Below are 11316 nucleotides of genomic sequence, written 5' to 3' on the forward strand. Positions count from 1 at the left end.
ACCATACATTAACCCGACAAGGTCGCTGATGTTCCACTTGTCGCAGCCATCGTGGATTTCCCGTTGCCCAGTAGTGAATATTATGCCGGTTTACGTTACCACTGTTGGTGAACGACGCTTCGTCGCTAAATAGAACATGTGCAAAAAATCTGTCATCGTCCCGTAATTTCTCTTGCGCCCAGTGGCAGAACTGCAGACGACGTTCAAAGTCGTCGCCATGTAATTCCTGGTGCATAGAAATATGGTACGGGTGCAATCGATGTTGATGTAGCATTCTCAACACCGACGTTTCTGAGATTCCCGATTCTGGCGCAATTTGTCTGCTACTGATATGGAGATTAACCGTGACAGCAGATAAAACACCTACTTGGGCATCATCATTTGTCACAGGTCGTGGTTGATGTTTCACATGTGGCTGAACACTTCCTGTTTCCTTAAATATCAGGTGAACGGTCTGGACATTTGGATGATGTCGTCCAGGATACCGAGCAGCATATATAGCACACGCCCATTGGGCATTTTGATCACAATAGCCATACATCAACATAATATCGACCTTTTCCGCAATAGGTAAACGGTTCATTTTAACACGGATAATGTATCACGAAGCAAATACCATCTGCACTGGCGGAATGTTACGTAATACCACGTACTTATACGTTTGTGACTATTGCAGCGCCATCTATCACAAAGCGAAAAAAGTGGTCCAACTAAAACATTCATATATCCTTACGTACTACACGAACATGAAATAAAAATGGCGGTTCCTATTTTAAAAAACGCAGTTGATGTCCGTTTGACCTATGGCAGCGCCATCTAGCGGGCCAACCATAGCGCCATCTGGTTTCCCCCTTCAAGCCAGACGAGTTTCGTTCTTTGTAGTTTTTTCGTTTGATGCTTATTTCGTGAGATATTTGGCCCGATCACGATCAATAGACCACTCTGCATATATGTATACAGGGTGTTACAAAAAGGTACGGCCAAACTTTCAGGAAACATTCCTCACACACAAAGAAAATATGTTATGTGGACGTGTGTCCGGAAACGCTTACTTTCCATGTTAGAGCTCATTTTATTACTTCTCTTCAAATCACATTAATCATGGAATGGAAACACACAGCAACAGAACGTACTAGAGTGACTTCAAACACTTTGTTACAGGAAATGTTCAAAATGTCCTCCGTAGCGAGGATACATGGTTCCACCCTCCATCACATAGAATCCCTGATGCGCTGATGCAGCCCTGGAGAATGGCGTATTCTATCACAGCCGTCCACAATACGAGCACGAAGAGTCTCTACATTTGGTACCGGGGTTGCGCAAACAAGAGCTTTCAAATGCCCCCATAAATGAAAGTCAAGAGGGTTGAGGTCAGGAGCGCGCGGGGGCCATGGAATTGGTCCGCCTCTACCAATCCATCGGTCACCGAATCTATTGTTCAGAACCGTATGAACACTTCGACTGAAATGTGCAGGAGCTCCATCATGCATGAACCACGTTTTGTCGTACTTGTAAAGGCACATGTTCTAGCAGCACAGGTAGATTATCCCATATGAAATCATGATAACGTGCTCCAACTGGTAGTGAATCGAGGAAGTACAGTACATACTGACGAAACTAGAATGAGCTCTAACATGGAAATTAAGCGTTTCCGGACACATGTCCACATAATATCTTTTTTTTAAGTGTATGAGAAATGTTTACTGAAAGTTTGGCCGTACCTTTTTGTAACACCCTGTATATCGAGACGCAATCTCACTAGGTGTACTCATAGTTGCACACAGCAATAGAATTTATGTAAGTGTCTATATGGTTAATTTAGTATAATATTTTGTAAATACAGTGCTAACACTTAATTTTGTGTTTCATTTATGTGACAAGCTATTATTCCAACTAAACAATATCTTAGCAATGCTAAAGGTTCTGTGTTACAAATTATATCAAAGGTCCAGTACGAACCAAAGCTTTGGAGTTATTCAAACTACGAAGTTCGATATTTTCAGTAAAATCATGGTCAGTTTACAATAAATGGATCTTACACAAAAAGCCATTGTCAAGCACGCGAAGTTTGTATAAACTGATCACATACTATTATCATTAATTATTATTTTTTGCTTGTTCTTCGATATACTCAAACCAGACAGCAAAAACTACAGCGGTAAAAATCAAACTGGCATGAGGCTTTGCTGTGTCCATCAATGGCCTCATGACGACCGTGTGTTAATTCATCTACAAGAATGGATACCACAGTGTAAGAACATGAGACGGTGAAAACACAGGCGTCTATCTGTGCCTTCAAGAAAGCCAGAATTTAGCTTTGAATTGAGTAAAAATGGACATGGAGAGGATGCATGTGCCAGTTTTTGGGTGTCTGTGGAGACTCGAAATAGGAGAGATTACTCAAAGACATCTTTCTCACAGATAAGTATTAAGTAGCACTGTTTTAAATAGGATCTGGATAATATGGTATCATATAGAATATTGTGGGTGATTATGGCTGCCATCATGTTGGTCAGGGGCGTCCAACCCATGCATCTATCAGGCAATGCAAAACTAGAGATTTAGAGATTTACAACGAAATTAATATATGAAAATACGAGGAAATTCTGTGTTATTTCTGTACAATTGTATTAAAGAACTTTTTTCACTGTCGTTCCGATCTCTACAAGTCGCAGAAGTTAGAAATCTTCACATAGATTGTAATTACTGCAAATGTTTGCTTTCTAACAGTACCAAAATTCTGTTATTAAAGGTTTAATTTTATATCACATCCATTGCTACAAACATGAACCACATTGAACAATAACATACCTATCTTCTTACTTTCGTGTGCTGTTTCTTCCATAGCAGATGGTCAGTACAAATCGTAATACGTTAGTACTTAACATGATGGTTGATGTGGATTCCTTTACCCTTCATTGGATCACATAACTCATCATGCTTATTCCTTTCACACCCCACCCACAGTACAGAAAGTTTTTTTCAAAGTAGTTGTGCTGCACTGTCTGGCTGCAAAAATTTGGCCCCTGTCTCTGACCAGTACTTGTTGTTCGATGTCAGAATTCATCATATTAGAACTACTGTCCATAGAAGCGAACTGTCAGTAGACAGTCCCGCATTGTTACCAGAGACTTTTATTATGCTGTGACTAAAGTCGACAGACCACAAGAGGGGGTCAGTTGTAGTCCATGATTTCAATGACTCTTCATAAGCCTGTTATTCACAGTAAGGTGCATAAAATAATACAGACTGTTGGCAATTGCTGTGATGAAGAACATAAATTAAATAGAGTGCTGTACTCATTGGCCAAGAATTCTTGAAAAATAAAAAAAAAATTATATTTATGTGACACCTTTTGAAAACAATATAGACACATTACCAAAAGATTTTCAAATGGAATGCATAGAGTTGCAGTCTGACATCTGAAGAAAAATTTGATCATGTACCTTTGTTGGACTTTTATAAACCACAACCCTTACTGCACAGTCATGTATCGTTATGTATGTCGTCATTTTTTGGAATTTTGTACATTTGTGAACAGTTGTTTTCCAGAGTAAAGCACACAAAGAGTAAAAAATAAGTTTTGTTTCACACAGCAGTTATTGTTAGAATTAAGTATATTATATAATGCGAATGTCGCCTGGTTAAGTTGAAAGACTGGTCACTCCTGATGTAGTTTATGGCACTAAGATTGAGTGAAAGACTAAATAGATAAGAGGAATATTAAAAAAAAATATTCAGTACAAAAGTGAGTATAAAATATTCAGGGGAACTAGATGATTCATTAATTCTGATATATACTTCAATATGATTATTCAGAAGTTTGTGAAGAAAAGTTGAGGAAAACATGGATTAGGATTCGATGAGATTCAGGAATGAGAAATGAACAAGAGAAACTATCTTATTTTTGAGGTTGATAAGACAAAAAGGCTGCAAATTATCAAGGATATATTCATACACAATTGTTTGAGATAGAATGGACGTTTGATGAAGAGGACTGAAGTATTTTCCTGAAGATCTTAAAAGATGTTGGCGTAAATTGGAACGACTGAAGACTTATGAAGGAACTCCACACAGGTAGTTAAGATTGGCGATGGGGAAAGAGACGAAGCAAATATTTGAAGAGTGGTTAGAGGAGGGTATAATTTGACATTAACACTTTTCAGTATTTATGCTGAGAAACTAACAGATAAAGTGTTAAAAAAAACAAGACGTGTAATATTGGAGAAGAAAGAATGAAAATGATTAAGTATGGAAATGATCAAGCAGTGTTGTCAGAATCAGGGGAATTACGGAAGGACTGCAATAATTGATGAAGAGGATAAAAAAGTGGCAAAAGAGTATAGAATGAGGATAAACAGATGAATGACCAAAGTACTGAAAGGTAGAAAACATGAAGGCTCTCTCAAAATAACATTGTAAGGAAAGGAAATAAGAAAACCTGAATATTTATAGGTAACAGTGGTTTTAAAATGCAAGAGTTTTGTTGACAGCAAAAAGAATTCCACCAGAATTAAGAAAGAGGTTCACTGAGGGTTTTGTATGGAATGTAGTATCGTATAGCAGTGATTCATTGACAATCAGAAAGAAACTGGCAATATAACTGGATAGTTCTTAGATGTGGTTATGGAGAAAAATGCTAAAAGAAAAATGGAGTGACAGAACAATAAACAAAGAAGTGCTTATAAAAATGGAATAGAAAAGGTGAGAATACTAATAGAAATAGGAAGAAAGAGGAAAATATATTGTGTGGGACAGATACTGAGAAGAAATTACCTGCAACAAAGGTTCATTGAGGGAAAGATTTCAGAGAAGGGAGAAAGAGGAAGAAGATGACATGGAATGCTGGGTGACATTAAAAATGGATGATGTTACGATTAGATTTAGGAAGAAGCACTGGACAAAGTGTAGAGCATCCAGTCGATACCTGTAGCAATATGTAAGATGATACAGATGGGTATACTGAAGAAGAACAATGAGATTCTTGTTATAAGACATAAGAAAATGTTACCATTTTGCAAAGTTTTTATTTAGATAGTTGAAGACAATGCACTCTTTTTGCCATGGCAGACTACTTACTAAATGTTAATAAAACCAGTTTCATTCAATTCTGTGTAAGAAAAAGGAGGAGTAAATGTATCACGTAGAAATCAGCCAACAGAAAGAATGGAAGTGAATATATTTCTTGGAATGGAAATATTTTAACCTCTGTTAGGGACTTCATTCTAATTTTGCCTTACACATTCTCACTTTCAGAACCTAATTCTGTATAAGCTGCACTCTACAGCCGTTATCATACATTGGGTGATTGTGGTTTGATTTTGGGGGTAATCAGCCATTAGAGACGAAAGTGTTCATTGTCCAGAAGTTAGGTGTAAGAATTATTTACAAACTGCACTCAAGAGATTCACGCAGAAACAGTTCCCAGAAACTTAAAGTTCTTAGAACTCTAAATTAATGTATTTTTCTCTTGTAAGTTTGTCACTAAAAATATAGAGACATTTCAAATGAATAGAAGATTTTGTGAGCATAATATACAGAGAAAGAATAATATTCACAGTAAGCATAAAATAGAACAGAGTATAAAAGAACACATTAGACTTATTCACATTTGAGCATTTTTGATGCAAATAATAATGTCGAATCTTGCATGCAACTTCGTGTTTATACAGTAGACTTTACACATTACATTAGTGTATTTACAACAGTTAGTTAACGCAGTTACAGTTCAGTTACATGTAATATTCGCAACTAGACACTACACACTACATCTAGCTTATTGGTTTGATTAACACTGTATTCTGTACAATACTGCATTTTATTATGTGAGCAGCTCATCAACATAAAAGTAAACTGCTGTAAAATTCTTTCACTATGCAATATTCATTACTATTAATCAATTTTGTTGTATTGTTTTTAATTTATTCATATACACTATAAATGGCGCTTCATGTGAATTTGTTTATAACTGTGGTGGATTTGTGCTAGTCTGTTGTATGGCACATTAATTATATGTGCATTTTCTGTGTCATGTTGATGTGCTGGGCTCCTAAAATTAAACTGATTTATCGTTTCCTAAGCACAGACCAGTATCATGGTATAAGTGTATAAGTATGTGTGTGTGGACATTTATCACAGGATGATTATATATTTTTATTTTTATAATTACATTTTATGATTTTGCTTGGGGTGGCTTTAAATATTGTGGGCTAGCATGAGACTTTTAATTAACTTATACCACAATAACACTCATACGGGCATCATCTGCCCCGAAGTATGAACGATATAATATTTTTTAAACACAATGTGCGACTCACCACCTTCTAATAAATAGTTTGCATGAGTGCTGTTATTTAGAAAAGAAAATACGTGTATTCTTATCCATACTGTAATTATTAATATGGGTGTCAGGGGCTACTGGTTTATTATGTTACAAACTACATAAAGATTAACTGAGATATCGTGGAGGTTATTGAATGAAAATATTTTCGATATTTCTTGTTCATTATTTGCAAGGCAAATCTGGAGAGAATCTCAACTGCCATTAGGCGGCCAAACTGGAAACATACTGGACTCTTTCAGTATTCTAAATATTAATAAACGAAATCTATTATTACTCTGTTAACTCTGAGACTGTCAAGGTAGAGAAACCTCTCACATCTACATTTAATATTAAGATATCAAATTTTAATTAAATAATACAGTCAGCGTAACGGCCGACTAAATCCTGCTAGGGGAGATGAGCTCCCTACACTATGAAGTTCTGTAAAAACTTTTTTAATTATAATTAATGGTTGTGATCATGAGAGGTGACAACTAAGTCAATAATACACACTTTCTAATAACAATTTCTATTACATTAAAAAAACAGATAAAATTTACGTTAATTATCAAACAGCACTACAAAGGCGGCCTACCTCTAGACGAAATCTCTGATCTTCATGGCCTATGTTACACAGAGATCTTACAAAAAACTGTGTTTTGTTAATTACATAGATATTTGTGTTTTGATAATAATAACTTACATTCTTTACTATTTGTTATACATCGCACAGACGTACTCAGTCTTTAGAAAATTTATGTTTCACACGTCTCATAACAAAAACTTCTTTTCTCTTTCTCCAAATGTCCATTTATGTGAAATACCATCACATGGGCCCCCTAGTGAGGGTGTACTTAATGTGTTTTACTTCTGTATGTACAGACTCACTACCATCTTACATCCTTATTTAAGTGTTCATATTTGCATGATTAGGTAGGTACATTTGTGGTCAAGTCACAGTTACATGTATGATTACATTTGTACTATATCGTTCGTATGTTTGAGATATGTTTCGATCTCATTATTTCTGGTTTATAGAACTATTTGTTCCAACCCTATTATGTATCAGGAATGTGAACAAATTGGAATCCTACACACCCGGTACAAATTTGCTTACGCTCTCCCATTTGAATTACAGGCATAAGGAAATACAGGTCAAAAACCTCACACGGAGCCTTCGGATCGCTGACATTCAGTCTCTATTTATATTATTTATGCTGATAATATGTCCATTGAATTAATCAACAAAGAAATATATATATCTATATATACATACATTACAACAAGAAATAGAAGTTCATTGAAATTATGTACACAGTACGTTTGTCTTGAGCTATTAAATCATCTTCGTGCAGAATGTCTGTCTGTGCTTGCACGTACACATATACATCACAATAAGAACTATATATAGTCAATGTAATTAATTTCGGTGTCCTTTGCACATTGTATCTGTTACAGATTTACATTGTAGTCGGTGTTCATTAATTCATCATCAACCATAAATACATTTCGAAACTGCATCGAAGTGAGAGTCGTCAACGCTGGTGTAGTTTTGAGCTGTCAGCGAATCGTTGTTGGCGACGACAGAAGCGTGTGCAGCAGCCTGCCACAGTTACAGACAGTTTGTTGACCTGCATTGTGATGTCCGTGCCGACAGCTGACGGTCAGTCGACAGGCACAGCGCATCAGCTGTGCAGTCAGGAATATCTGCCGGCCACTCGCCTCGCGTAACATGCAAATATTCGACCGCGTATCAATTCATCAGCAAAACAAGACAAATACAAATATCACAAGTGCTGAAAGAAATGTTATTAGTTTTGAAGCACTCCACAGTCATTCGCGTTTACTGTTTTGTATGCACTGAAATAATGTACGAACGTACGAGGTCCAGTTCTTTAGGTAAGTTTCTGGGTCGAACTGACACATTTCACTATTCGGATTTAATCATTTTTTTAAAGTGATCGCTACTCAGCACACACACTGTCACTGTGTTGAGTGTTCCTGTGAGTACCTTCCTGTGACACTTTTCACTTCACTATGTTTGGCCTGCGTCATTTCTAGCATGCGTTTCTAGGACCTGGAATCTGCAGTTCGCTGTGCGCTACCCGTAGCGTCCATTCACAGTCTACTGTGAATATTCCGTTCATAGGAAGTTTCTCTTGTCCACAGAAACATTTTTCCACAGTATGAATGTCAGTATTATTTCGCATATTAGATTGTTTCTTAGGGAAGGCACCACAATGTATGCTGTTAATTTTATTTATCTTAGTTCACTGTACTCAAACAACAGTTTTTCACTGCTAAATACAGTCAACACTCAGTGTGTTACCACATAGTTTACTGTTCACTTTTTCCATCACATTCCAATTAGTGATTCAGTTTATCCGTACTGCAATAACTAAGTGTCCGAATAGTCTCAATTGTAAATTGGAACATATTTTAACAACTATTACTTGAGCTACATAAATGGCTCTGACTTTACATAATCGTATTTCATACATTACACGAATCAGAGTTCCTTCTAGATACGTCTTATCACTCTGTACTAAGTGATTGATCTAGTTGGCACCTCTTATTTAAAGTGTCGACCAATTGGTCTTTCTGGACTCGTGAGTTCAGTAGATTTTTTACATATGTTCTTTATAGTCATTCACCACTGATTCATTGCTTTTATTGTTGCTGCATTTGCAGTTGCCTTGCTTGTACAGGTGTAACTGCAAGTTCTTCCAATCTGGAATCTGTGCAGATGTTAAATATCTGTCATACCTTAAGGTACTATACTGTTTAGAGATTAAATCATCCTATTTCTCGCATTCAGTCAATTATCCGCTGCTAGTATGCATTTCCGACAACCATGCACAATGCCTCTCTCTCATTTCCACCTTTGTGTAAAGTGCCATTACGCGGATTCATTTACTAATACTTTGTTTGATTGCACACATTTAAATGCATGACCTTCATTCATAAGCAACTCTCTCATACAGATACTTAAAAACTACCACATATATTAAGCATATACACAAAATTAAACATACATGAAATAAATCTTAATTATCTATATTCCTTTGGATCTCTTTTTTCATGATTTGTCTTTTGACCACAGCATAGAGTAGGTAGCATGGCAGGATGTTTGATGGCGCTTAACCTGCATGTCCAATTTATATCTCTTAAAGATTCCTAGTTTCTCTGAGAACACTTTTACAAATTGATTTAATACTTGACTTAAGTCATCTTGTTGTGAGAGGCTTAAGTAAGATGATTTGGCTACTTTTTCTTCAATTTATTGTTTGATAGTGACAGCTTCTGTCTCCCAATCGGGTTCCTGTTCATTACTATTTTGATTAATGATACAGTCATTGATATTCAATGTATCTGGATCTTTTACAGTTACTCGGACATTCCGGCAGCAATTTATATATGCGTCCGGAGTCCTTATCAGTACCAGGTCAATTTTCCAGTTGTGACAGGATAAAGCGCATTTGGCCCAGGAGAGGTCAGTTCTAGCCTTCATTTCCCACAGTGCATAAAGTTCCAGGATGCAAGGCACTGTAAGATTCTTAGCCACAAGGAATGAGCATAATATGGCTTCTTTTTCCGTGGCAATCTCGGCCTGCATCTGCTTCCTCGTTTACAGCGACAATGCCGATATAATTCATCGGCCTTAGTGGTTGCATTCTCTTGCAGTCTGATTTTTCTAGTCCACATATATTAAGTGGTACATTTTCGTACTGCATCTTACTACTAGATGTCGAGCACGTCGATGACTGCGCCTCGAGTTCCAATAGAGCCACAGCCTGCGTGACACAGTCATCAATCTTTTGTTCTAAATTGTTTTAACAACATGTTTCACTTGATTTTCTAAGACACCATGCGCCTTGTCTAATTGATATATGTGTTCGCCTAATTGTGTTACCTTTTGAGGAATGTCTTTGTTTGTTCAACCAATTCTGCGACTTGTTGTTTTACCACATCGATCTCCTGTGACAAATATGACACTAGCGCCTTGTCATGTAGTTCCAACATTTCATTTATTTTTTCCAGGAAGTGAGCGTCACGCTCATGTTCCCTGCGTTCACGTTCAAGGCGTTCTTGCCTTTCTTTCTCTTCACGTTGCTTCTCTCTCAGATCCAGTGTGCCATAATTATAGTCAAGAAATCAGCTATTGGTGCAGGTACTTGCACAACATTAGTTGTTAACACAGTGGCATCATCTTTCCCTGTCCCAGCAACTGAGTGAACTTCTCTGCTCATCTGAGTCTGATCCTCAGCATTGCCTGATACATTGTCTGTCACAGGCTGTTCACCTTCCTGTCTAGACATTTGAGAGCCTGACATTTCGAGTGGATTCTTTACTGGAAATTCCTGTACATTATCATCTGTATCATACCCAGACATATTCTCGCTCTCTACTAGTTTTTCCTTCTGTTTCTTAACCATGTTTGCATAAATTTACACTCACTAACTGAACACAAATGTAATCGGAAATCTGTTTCCCCAAAATGTCACACACAAGAAATAAACAAAATATACAAAACACACAGGTAAATTTAAAAAATTACTGCATGAAATCTTACTAATTACTACAAATGAAGCTATCACCTATCCAAAAACTCACTTTGTGATGTCATCCTTTAAATACTTCCTGTGTACTGCAAAAAAATCTATCTCTACTGAAATGTTGTTTTTGTGTCAGTACACACACATGTGAACCTATCGTCAATTGCACTTGAGTTTATCTGAAATCCGCACAGGTGATTGTGTGACCTCTATCTCAATTACTATTCGCCATGCAGCAAATTCCAGCACTGATTCACACACTAGTACTAAGTTATAGTAAATGAATCGGACCAAACTCTCACTGTGGTAAAAGAACGTGATTCAGAATTATGATAAATTTGTGCTAAGAAAGTCAGAGCAGTGCATGGCCCTCAGATTCATTCCTCTTCTCGTTTCCAGCCCAGAAACACATGCAGTTGTAGGAGGAGGAGGAGAGTA

Source organism: Schistocerca cancellata, chromosome 7, assembly GCF_023864275.1.
Source record: "Schistocerca cancellata isolate TAMUIC-IGC-003103 chromosome 7, iqSchCanc2.1, whole genome shotgun sequence".
NCBI lineage: Eukaryota > Metazoa > Arthropoda > Insecta > Orthoptera > Acrididae > Schistocerca > Schistocerca cancellata.